This window comes from Solanum verrucosum, unplaced genomic scaffold (genome assembly GCF_900185275.1).
Source record: "Solanum verrucosum unplaced genomic scaffold, falcon-dt-bn FXZP01000161.1, whole genome shotgun sequence".
Taxonomy (NCBI): domain Eukaryota; kingdom Viridiplantae; phylum Streptophyta; class Magnoliopsida; order Solanales; family Solanaceae; genus Solanum; species Solanum verrucosum.
Window position 1 is genome coordinate 1,851,176 of NW_026020127.1, and position 12,958 is coordinate 1,864,133.

Here is a 12,958-nt window from a genome sequence, read left to right on the forward strand (position 1 = left end):
TCGTAATACTGGATCACCAAAAAATTTGTGGACTATAGTACACGAAAATCGGTAAAATGGGGGGTTTATCCACTCTAGCGCTCGTTTGACCTTGAAAAAGAGATAATTTGGTCGTGAGGGCCAACTGGCTCCATAGGTAAGGTATTAACGGACGTCCATGTAAGATTTTGGAAAAAATGAGGTCGGTATTCTGGATCACAAAAAAATAAATAAAGTATAGCACACAAAAATTCGTAAAAGAGGGGTTTACCTGCTCTGGGGATCGTTTGACCTTGAAAAAGGGCCGTTTTGACCTTCAGGGACAACTGGCTCTATACGTAGGGTCTAAAAGAACGTTCATGTAAAATTTTGGCAAAAATGAGGTCGGAATTCCGGATCACCAAAAAATCTATGGACTATAGCACACGAAAATCGGTAAAATAGGGGGTTTACCTTCTCTATGGCTCGTTTGACCTTGAAAATGGTCTATTCAGGCCGTGAGGGCCAACCGGCTCCATAGGTAAAGTCTTAACGGACGTCTATAAAAAATTTGGTGAAAACGAGGTCGGAATTTTTTATCAACAAAAATATGGTGACCTATACCACACGAAAATTGGCAAAATGGTGGGTTTACCTGTTCTAGGGCTCGTTTGATTTTGAAAATGGATCGTTTTGGCCGTGAGTGCCAATTGGCTCCATAGGTAAGGTCTTAATAGACGTCCAAGTAAATTTTGGCAAAAATGAGGTCGGAATTCAGGATAACCAAAGAAGATGGTGACCTATCGCACCCGAAAATCGGCAAAAATGGGGGGTTCACCTGTTCTAGGGCTCGTTTGACTTGGAAATGGCCCATTTTTACCGTGAGGGCCAACTGGCTCCATAGATAAGGTCTTAACGGACGTCAAAGTATACTTTTGGCAAAAATGAGGTTGGAATTCAGAATGACCAAAAAATCTGTGGACTATAGCACAAAAAAATTGGTAAAATTAGGGGTTTACCTTCTCTAGGGCTCGTTTGACCATGAAAATGGGCCATTCTGACCATGAGAGTCAACTTGCTCTAAAGGTAAGGTTTTAACGGACATCCAGGTAAAATTTTTGCAAAAATAAGGTCGAAATTCCGGATCACCCAAAAATTTGTGGACTATAGTACACAAAAAATGATAAAATGGGGGTTCACCTCCTCTATGATTCGGTTGACCTTAAAAATGGGCCATTGTGGCAGTGAGGGCATATGTGCTCCATAGATAAGGTCTTAACAGACGTCAAGGTGTAATTTTGGCAAAAATGAGGTCGAAATTCTGGATGACCAAAAAATCCATTGACTATAGCACACGAAAATCGGTAAAATGGGAGGTTTACCTTCCCTAGGGCTCGTTTGACCTTGAAAATCGGCCATTCTGGCCGTGAGGGCCAATTGGCTCCATAGGTAAGGTCTTAACGGACGTCCAACTAAAATTCTGGTGAAAATGATGTCGGAATTTCGGAACACCAAAAAATCCATGCACGATAGCACACGAAAATCGATAAATGGGGGGTTTACCGTCTCTAGGGCTCGTTTGACCTTGAAAATGGGTCATTCTGGTCGTGAAGGTCAACTCGCACCATAGGTAAGGTGTAATTTTGGCAAAAATGAGGTTGGAATTCCGGATCACCAAAAAAATCTGTGGACTATAGCATACGAAAATCGGTAAAATGGGGGTTTTACCTTCCCTAGGGCTTGTTTGACCTTGAAAATGGGTCATTCTGGCCGTGAGGGCCAACTGGCTCCATAGGTAAGGTGTTAACGGGACTTCCAGGTAAAATTTTGGCAAAAAGGGGGTCAAAATTCTGGATCACCAAAAAAGATGGTGACCTATAGCCCACGAAAATCCACAAAATTGGGGGTTTATTTGCTCTGGGGTTCTATTGACCTTGAAAATGGGCAATTTTTGCCGTGACGGCCAACTGGCTCCATAGATAAGGTCTTAACGGACGTCCAAGTATAATTTTGGCAAAAATGAGGACGAAATTCTGGATCACCTAAAAATCCATGGACTATAGCCACGAAAATCGATAAAATGATGGTTTACTTGCTCTAGGTTTCGTTGACCTTGAAAATGGGCCATTTTGGTAGTTAGGGCAGATTGGCTCCATAGATATGGTCTTAACGGACGTTCAGGCAAAATTTTGGCAAAAATGAGGTCGGAATTCCGCATCACCAAAAAAAATATGGTCTATAGCACACGAAAATTGGTAAAATGACAGGTTTACCAGCTCTATGGCTCGTTTGATTTTGAAAATGGGCCATTTTGGTCGTGAGGGCCAACTGGCTCCATAGATAAGGTCTAAACGGACGTCCAACTAAAATTTTGTTAAAAATGAGGTCAGAATTCTGGATCACCAAAAAATCTGTGGACTATAGCACGTGAAAATCGATAAAATTGGGGGTTTACCTTCACTAGGGCTCGTTTGACCTTGAAAATGGGCCATTTTGGCCGTGAAGGCAAACTGGCTCCATAGATAAGGTCTTAACGGACGTCCAGGTAAAATTTTTGCAAAAATGAGGTCGGAATTCTGGATCACCAAAAAATCAATGGACCATAGCACACGGATATCGGTAAAAATTCGGGGTTTACCTGCTCTAGGGCTCGTTTGTCCTTGAAAATTGGTCATTTTGGCCATGAGGGCCAACTGGCTCCATAGATAAGGTGTTAACGGACGTCCATGTGTAATTTTGGCAAAAATGAGTTCGGAATTCCAGATCACCAAAAAATCCATGGTCTATAGCACACGAAAATCGGTAAAATGGGGGATTTACCTTCTCTAGGGGTCGTTTGACCTTAAAAATGGGTCATTCTGACTGTGAGGGCCATCTGGATCCATATGTAAGGTCTTAACGAACGTCCATGTAAAATTTTGGCAAAAATGAGGTCGAAATTCTGGATCACCAAAAAAGATGATGACCTATAGCCCACGAAAATTCACAAAATAGGGGATTTACCTACTCTAGGGCTTGTTTTGACCTTAAAAATGGGACATTTTGGCCGTAAGGGCAAACTGACTCCATAGAAAAGGTCTTAACGGACGTCCAGGTATAATTTTGGCAAAAATAAGGTTGGAATTCCGCTTCACCAAAAAATCTGTGGACTATAGCACACGAAAATTGGTATAATTGCAGGTTTAACTGCTCTAAGGCTCATTTGATCTTGAAAATAGGCCATTTTGGCTGTTAGGGCCAACTGGCTCCATAGATAAGGTCTTAACGGACGTGCAGGTAAAATTTTGGCAAAAATTAGGTTGGAATTCTAGATGACCAAAAAATCTGTGGATTGTAGCACATGAAAATTGGTAAAATGGGGGTTTTACCTTTTCTAGGGCTCGTTTGACATTGAAAATGGGCCATGTTGGCCGTGAGGGCAAACTGGCTCCATAGATAAGGTCTTAACGGATGTCCAGGTAAAATTTTGGCAAAAATGAGGTTGGAATTCCGGATCAATAAAAAATATATAGACCGTAGCACACGAAAATCGATAAAAATGGGGGGTTTACCTTCTCTAAGACTCGTTTATCCTTGAAAATTGGCCATTTTGGCCATGAATGCCAACTGGCTCCATAGATATGGTCTTAATGGACGTCCATGTATAATTTTGGCAAAAATGAGGACGGAATTCCGGATCACCAAAAAAACTGTGGACTATAGCACACGAAAATTGGTAAAATGGGGGGTTTACCTGCTCTAGGGCTCGTTTGACATTGAAAATTGGCCATTCTGGCCGTGCGGGCCAATTGGCTCCATAGGTAAGGTCTTAACGGACGTACAGGTAAAATTTTAGCAAAAAATAGGTTGAAATTCTGGATCACCAAAAAAGATGGTGACCTATAGCACACGAAAATCGACAAAATGGTGGTTTACCTGCTCTAGGGTTCCTTTGACCTTGAAAATGTGCCATTTTGGGTTTGAGGGACAATTGGCTCCATAGATAAGTTCTTAACGGACATCCAGGTATAATTTTGGCAAAAATAAGGTTGAAATTTCGGATCACCCAAAAATTCGTGGACTATAGCACACGAAAATTGGAAAAATAGAGGATTTACCCTCTCTAGGGCTCGTTTGACCTTGAAAATGGGCCATTTTGGCCGTCAAGGCAAAATTGCTCTATAGGTAAGGTCTTAACGGATATCCAGGAAAATTTTTGGTAAAAATAAGGTCAGAATTCTTTATCACCAAAAATTATGGGGACCTATAACACACGAAAATTTGCAAAATGGGTGGTTTACCGGCTCTAGGGCTCGTTTAACCTTGAAAATGGGCCACTATGCCGTGAGGGCCAACTGTCCCCATAGGTAAGGTCTTAACGGACCTTCAGGTAAAATTTTGGCAAAAATGAGGTCGGAATTCCGGATCACCAAAAAATCCGTGGACTATTGCACACGAAAATCAGTAAAATGGGGGGTTTACCTACTCTAGAGATCGTTTGACCTTGAAAATGGGACATTTTGGCCATGAGGGCCAACTGACTCCATAGATAAGGTCTTAACTGACGTCCAGGTATAATTTTGGCAAAAATGAGGACGGAATTCCGGATCACCAAAAAATTCATGGACTATAGCACACGAAAATTAGTAAATTGGGTTTAACCTACTCTAGGGCTCGTTTGACTTTGAAAATGGGCCATTCTGGCCGTGAGGGAGAACTAGCTCCATAGGTAAGGTCTTAACAGACGTCCAGGTAAAATTTAGGTAAAAATGAGGTCGGAATTCTTGATCACTAAAAAAGATGGTGACCTATAGCACACGAAAATCGGTAAAATGGAGGGTTTACCTGCTTTTGGGCTCGTTTGACCTTGAAAATGGATCCTTTTGGCCGTAAGGGCCAACTGTCCCCATAGGTATGGTCTTAACAGATGTCCAAGTAAAATTTTGGCATAAATGAGGTCCGATTCTGGATCACCAAAAAATCCGTAGACTATAGCACACGAAAATCGGTAAAATGGGGGGTTTACTTGTTCTAGGCCTCGTTTGACCTTGAAAATGGGACATTTTGGCCGTGACGGCATATTGGCTCCATATATAAGGTCTTAACGGATATCCAGGTAATATTTTGGCAAAAATGTGGTCGTAATACTGGATCAACAAAAAATCTGTGAACTATAGCACACGAAAATCGGTAAAATGGGGGGTTTATCAACTCTAGCGCTCGTTTGAACTTGAAAATGAGACATTTTGGCCGTGAGGGCCAACTGTCTCTATAGGTAAGTTCTTAACGGTCGTCCTGGTAAGATTTTGGAAAAAATGAGGTCGTGATTTTGGATCACAAAAAAATAGGTAAAGTATAGCACACAAAATTGGTAAAAGAGGAGGTTTACCTGATTTGGGGATCGTTTGACCTTGAAAATGGGCCGTTTTGGCCGTCAGGGCCAACTGGCTCTATACGTAAGGTCTAAACGAATGTCCATGTAAAATTTTGGCAAAAATGAGGTCGGAATTCCGGATCACCAAAAATTCTATTGACTATAGCACACGAAAATCGGTAAAACAGGGGGTTTACCTTCTCTATGGCTCGTTTGACCTTGAAAATGGTCCATTCAGGCTGTGAGGGCCAACTGGCTCCATAGGTAAGGTCTTAACGGACGTCCACGTAAAATTTTGGTGAAAATGAGGTCGGAATTTTGGATCAACAAAAAATATGGTGACCTATATCACACGAAAATCGGGGGCTCGTTTGACCTTGAAAATGGATCATTTTGGCCGTGAGGGCCAATTGGCTCCATAGGTAAGGTCTTAATAGACGTCCAGGTAAATTTTGGCAAAAATGAGGTCGGAATTCTGGATAACAAAAAAAAAATGGTGACCTATAGCACACGAAAATCGGCAAAAATGGGGGGTTTTGATTGTTCTAGGGCTCGTTTGACTTGGAAATGACCCATTTTTGCTGTGAGGGCCAATTGGCTCCATAGATAAGTCCTTAACGGACGTCAAAGTATAATTTTGGCAAAAATGAGGTCGAAATTCCGAATGACCAAAAAATCTGTGGACTATAACACAAAAAAATTGGTAAAATTGGGGGTTTACCTTATCTATGGCTCGTTTGACCTTGAAAATGGGTCATTCTGACCATGAGAGCCAACTTGCTCCATATGTAAGGTTTTAACGGATATCCAGGTAAAAATTTTGCAAAAATAAGGTTATAATTCCGAATCACCAAAAAATTTGTGTACTATAGTACACGAAAATCGGTAAAATGGGGGGTTCACCTCCTCTATGATTCGGTTGATCTTAAAAATGGGCCATTTTGGCCGTGAGGGCCAATGGGCTCCATAGATAAGGTCTTAACAGACGTAAAGGTGTAATTTTGGCAAAAATGAGGTCAAAATTCCGGATGACAAAAAAATCCATTGACTATAGCACACGAAAATCGATAAAATAGGGGGTTTACCTTCCCTAGGGATTGTTTGACCTTGAAAATCGGCCATTCTGGCCATGAGGGCCTATTGGCTCCATAGATAAGGTTTTAATAGACGTCCAGGTATAACTTTGCCAAAAATGAGGTCGGAATTCCGATCGTCAAAATATTTGTGGACTATAGCACACGAAAATCGGTAAAATAAGGGGTTTATCTGCTCTAAGGCTCGTTTGACCTTGGAAATGGGACATTTTGGTCGTAAGGGCCAACTAGCTCCATAGGTAAGGTCTTAACGGACGTCCAGGTAAATTTTTGGCAAAAATGAGGTCGAAATTACAGATCACCAAAAAATCTATGGACACAAAAATTGGTAAAATAGGGGGTTTACCTTCTCTATGGCTCGTTTGACCTTGAAAATGGTCCATTCCGGCCGTGAGGGCCAACTGGATCTATAGGAAAGGTCGTAACGGACGTCCAGGTAAAATTTTGGCAAAAATGAGGTCGGGATTCAGGATAACCAAAAAAGATGGTGAACTATAGCACACAAAAATTAGTAAAAGAGGGGGTTTACCTGTACTGGGTATCGTTACACCTTGAAAATGGGCCGTTTTGGAATTCAGGGCCAACTAGCTCCATACGTAAGGACTAAACGGACGTCCAGGTAAAATTTTGGCAAAAATGAGGTCGGAATTCTGGATCACTAAAAAATCCGTGGACTATCGCACATGAAAATCGGTAAAATGGGGGGTTTACCTTCTCTAGGGCTTGTTTGACCTTGATAATGGGACATTCTGGCCGTGAGGCCAACTGGCTCCATAGGTAAGGTCGTTATGGATGTCCAGGTAAAATTTTGGTGAAAATGAGGTCAGAGTTTTTTATCAACAAAAAATATACTGACCGATAGCACACGAAAATTGGAAAAATGGGGGGTTTACCTGCTCTGGGGCTCGTTTGACCTTGAAAATGGATCATTTTGGCCGTGAGGGCCAATTGGCTCCATAGATAAGGTCTTTATAGACGTCCAGGTAAATTTTGGCAAAAATGAGGTCGGAATTATGGATCACAAAAAAAGATTGAAATGGCCCATTTTTGCCGTGTGGGCCAACTAGCTCCATAGAGAAGGTCTTAACGGTTGTCCAAGTATAATTTTGGCGAAAATGAGGTCGAAATTCCAAATGACCAAAAAATCTGTGTACTATAGCACACAAAAATTGGTAAAATTAGGGGTTTACCTTCTCTAGGGCTCGTTTGACCTTGAAAATGGGTCATTCTGACCATGAGAGCCAACTTGCTCCATAGGTAAGGTCATAACGGACATCCAGGTAAAAGTTTTGCAAAATAAGGTCGAAATTCCTGATCATCAAAAAATTTGTGGACTATAGTACACAAAAATCGGTAAAATGGGGGGTTCACCTCCTCTATGGTTCGGTTGACCTTAAAAATGGGCCATTTTGGCCATGAGAGCCAATGGGCTCCATAGATAAGGTCTTAACGGACGTCAAGGTTTAATTTTGGCAAAATTGAGGTCGAAATTCCGGATGACCAAAAAATCCATGGACTATAGCACACGAAAATTGGTAAAATGGGAGGTTTACCTTCACTAGGGCTCGTTTGACCTTGAAAATGGGCCATTCTGGCCGTGAGGGCCAATTGGCTCCATAGGTAAGGTCTTAACGGACGTCCAGGTAAAATTTTGACAAAAATGAGATCAAAATTCTGGATCACCACAAAAGATAATAACATATAGCACACGAAAATCGGCAAAATGGGGGGTTTACTTGCTCTAATGCTCGTTCGACCTTAAAAATGGGACATTTTGGCCGTGAGGGACAACTAGCTCCGTAGATAAGGTCTTAACAGACGTCCAGGTATTATTTTGCCAAAAATGAGGTCGGAATTCCGGATCGCCAAAAAATCCGTGGACTATAGCACACGAAAATCGGTAAAATGGGGTGTTTATCTGCTCTAGGGCTCGTTTGACTTTGAAAATGGGACATTTTGGCCGTGAGGGCCAACTAGCTCCATAGGTAAGGCCTTAAAGGACGTCCAGATAAAATATTGGCAAAAATGAGGTCGGAATTCTGGATTACCAAAAATTTTGTGGCCTATAGCACACGAAAATCAGCCAAATGGGGGGTTTACCGGCTCTAGGGCTCGTTTGTCCAAGAAAATTGGCCATTTTGGCCGTGAGTGCCAATTGGCTCCATAGATAAGGTCTTAACGGACGTCCAGGTAAAATTTTGGCAAAAATAAGGACAAAATTCTGGATCACCAAAACTTTCGTGTACTATAGCACACGAAATTCGGTAAAATGGGGGGTTTACCTTCTCTAGGGCTCGTTTGACCTTGAAAATTGGCCATTTTGGCATTGAGGATCAACTGGCTCCATAGGTAAGGTCTTAACAAACGTCCAGGTAAAAATTTGCAAAATGCGTTCGAAATTCCGGATCACCAAAAAGTCCGTGGACTATAGCACACGAAAATTGGTAAATGGGGTTTTACCTGTTCTAGGGCTCGTTTGACCTTGAAAATTGGCCATTTTGGAAGTGAGGGCCAATTGGCTTCATAGGTAAGGTCTTAACGGATGTCCATGTCAAATTTTGGCAAAAATGAGGTCGGAATTCTGGATAACCAAAAACAATGGTCACCAATAGCACACGAAAATCGACAAAAATGGGGGGTTTACTTACTGTAGGGTTCTTTTGACCTTAAAAATGGGTCATTTTGGCCATAAGGGACAACAAGCACCATAGATAAGGTCTTAACGGACGTCCAGGTATAATTTTGGCAAAATTGAGGACGAAATTCTGGATCACCAAAAATTTCGAATCGATAAAATGGGGGGTTTACCTTGTGTAGGGCTCGTTTGACCTTGAAATTTGGCCATTTTGGCCGCAAGGACCAACGGGCTCCATAGGTAAGGTTTGAATTATTTATCACCAAAAAAGATAGTGACCTATAGGTCACGAAAATTGGCAAAATGGTGGGTTTACCGGCTCTAGGTTTCGTTTGACCTTGAAAATGGGCCATTTTGGCCGTGAGGGGCAACTAGTTCCATAGATAAGGTCTTAACGGACGTCCAGGTGTTATTTTGGCAAAAATGAGGTCGAAATTCCGGATCACCAAAAATTCTGTGGACTATAGCACACGAAAATCGGTAAAATGGGGGGTTTACCTTTTCTAGGGCTCTTTGACCTTGAAAATGGGACATTCTGGCCGTGAGGGCCAACTGCCTCCATAGATAAGGTCTTAACGGATATCCAGGAAATATTTTGGCAAAAATGAGATCGGAATTCTGGATCACCAATAAATTTGTGGACTATAGCACACGAAAAATGGTAAAATGGGGGGTTTACCTACTCTAGGTCTCGTTTGACCTTGAAAATGGGTTATTCTGGCTGTTAGGCCAACTAGCTCCATAGTTAAGGTCTTAACAGAAGTCCATGTTTAATTATTGCAAAAATGAGGTCGGAATTCTGGATCACCACAAAAGATGGTGACCTATAGCACACGAAAATCGGTAAAATGGGGGGTTTACCTGACCTAAGGCTCGTTCGATCTTAAAAATGGGCCATTTTGGCCGTGAGGGACAACTGGCTCCATAGATAAGGTCTTAACAGACGTCCAGGTATAAATTTGCCAAAAATGAGGTCGAAATTCCGGATCGCCAAAAAATCTGTGGACTATAGCAGACGAAAATCGGTAAAATGGGGGGTTTATATGCTCTAGGGCTCGTTTGACCTTGAAAATGGGCCATTTTGGCCGTGAGGGCCAACTAGTTCCATAGATAAGCTCTTAACGGTCGTCCAGGTGTAATTTTGGCAAAAATGAGGTCGAAATTCCTGATCGCCAAAAATTCCGTGGACTATTGCGCAGGAAAATCGGTAAAATGGGGGGTTTACCTTTTCTAGGGCTCGTTTGACCTTGAAAATGAGTCGTACTGGCCGTGAGGGCCAACTGGCTCCATAGGTACGGTCTTAACGGACGTCCAAGTAACTTTTTTGCAAAAATGAGGTCAAAATTCTTTATTACCAAAAAAGATGGTGACCTATAGAACATGACAATCGGCAAAATGGGGGATTTACCTGCATTAGGGTTCGTTTGACCTCGAAAATGGATCGTTTTGGCCGTGAGGGCCAATTGTCCCTATAGGTAATGTCTTAACTAACGTATATGTAAAATTTTGGCAAAATTGAGGCCGAAATTTCGGATTACCAAAAAATCCATGGACTATAACACGCGAAAATTGGTAAAATGAGGGGTTTACCTGCTCTAGGGTTCGTTTGGCCTTGAAAATGGGCCATTTTGGCCATGAAGGCAAACTGGCTGCATAAATAAGGTCTTAACGGACGTCCTAATAAATATTGGCAAAAATGAGGTCGAAATTCTGGATTACCAAAAAATTCGTGGACTGTAGCACACAAAAATTGGTAAAATGGGGGGTTTACCTTCTTTATGTCTCGTTTAACCTTGAAAATTGGCCATTCTGGCCCTTAGGCCAACTGGATCCATAGGTAAGGTTTTAACGGACGTCCAGATAAAATTTTGGTGAAAATGAGGTCGGAATTCTTAATCACCAAAAAAGATGGTGACATATAGCACACGAAAATTGGCAAAATTGGGGGTTTACATGCTCTAGGGCTCGTTTGACCTAGAAAATGGATCATTTTGTCCGTGAGGGCCAACTGTCCCCATAGGTAAGGATTTAATGGATGTCTAGGTAAAATTTTGGCAAATTTGAGGTCGGAATTCTGAATTAACAAAAAATTCGTGGACTATAGCACACGAAAATTGGTAAGGTGGGGATTTACCTGCTCTAGGGCTCGTTTGACCTTTAAAATGGGGAGTTTTGGCTGTCAGGGCCAACTGGCTCCATATTTAAGGTCTAAACGGACATCCAGGTAAAATTTTGGCCAAAATAAGGTCGAAATTCTAGGTCACCAAAAAATCTGTGAACTATTGCACACAAAAATCGGTAAAATGGGGGGTTTACCTTTACTAGGGCTCTTTTGACCTTGAAAATGGGCCATTCTGGCCGTGAGGGAGAGCTAGCTCCATAAGTAAGGTCTTAACGGACATCCAAGTAAATTTTTTGCAAAAATAAGGTCGGAATTTCGGATTACCAATAAATTTGTGGACTATAGTACACGAAAATCGGTAAAATGGGGGGTTCACCTCCTGTATGATTCGGTTGACCTTAAAAATGGGCCATTTTGGCCGTGAGGGCCAATGGGCTCCATAGATAAGGTCTTAACAGACGTCAAGGTGTAATTTTGGAAAAAATGAGGTCTAAATTCAGGATGACCAAAAAATCCATGGACTATAGCACACGAAAACCGGTAAAATGGAGGGTTTACCTTCCCTAGGGATCGTTTGACCTTGAAAATCGACCATTCTAGCTGTGAGGGCCAATTGGCTCCATAGGTAAGGTCTAAACGGACATCCAGGTAAATTTATGGCAAAAATGGCGTCGTAATTTTGGGTGACCAATAAATCCCACGGACTGTAACAAACAAAAATTGGCAAAATAGAGGGATTACCTGCTTCGGGGTTTGGTTGACACTGAAAATGGGCCGTTTTGGCCGGGGTGACCAACTATTTCCATCGCTAAGGTCTTAAAGGAGGCCTATGCAAATTTTTGGCATGGACTGTAGCACACAAAAATTGGTAAAATGGTGGGGGGGGGGGGGGGGTTTACCTGCTCTAGGGATTGTTTAACCTTGTAGATGGGCCGTTTTGGCTGGGGTAACCAACTGGCTCAATAACTCAGGTCTTAATGGAGGTCCATGTAAGCTTTTGGAAAAAATGACGTCGGAATTCTGGGTCACCATAAAATGCCGTGGACTATAGCACCCAAAAATCGACAAAATGGGGGGTTTACCTGCTCTAGGGATTGTTTAACCTTGTAGATGGGACTTTTTGGCCGTCGCGACCAACTGGCTCAATAACTAAGGTCTTAATGGAGGTCCATGTAAGCTTTTGGCAAAAAATGATGTCGGAATTCCTCATCACCATAAAATGTCGTGGACTATTGCACACGAAAATTGGCAAAATAGGGGTTTACCTCCTCTGGGGTTCGTTTGACCTTCTAAATGGGCTGTTTTGGCCTTGGCGATCAATTGGATCCATAGCTAAGGTCTTAATGGAGGTCTATGTAAGTTTTTAGCAAACATGACATAGGAATTTTCGGTCACCACAAAATGTTGTGGATTATGGCACACAAAAATCGACAAAATAGGGGGTTTACCTGCTCTGGGGTCCGTTTCACCTTGTAAATGGGCCGTTTTGGCCCTGGAGACCAACTAGCTCCATAGCTAAGGTCTTAACGGAGGTCTATGTAAGTGTGTGGCAAAACTGACGTCAGAATTTTGGGTCACCATAAAATGTCGTGGACTATTACCTGCTTTGGGGATCGTTTAACCTTGTAGATGAGCCGTTTTGGCCATGGTGACCAACTGGGTCCATAGATAAGGTCTTAACGGAGGTCCATGCAAGTTTTTGGCAAAAATTACGTCAGAATTATGAATCATTATAAAATACCGTGAACGATAGCACACGAAAATCGACAAAATGGGGTGTTTACCCACTCTGGGGA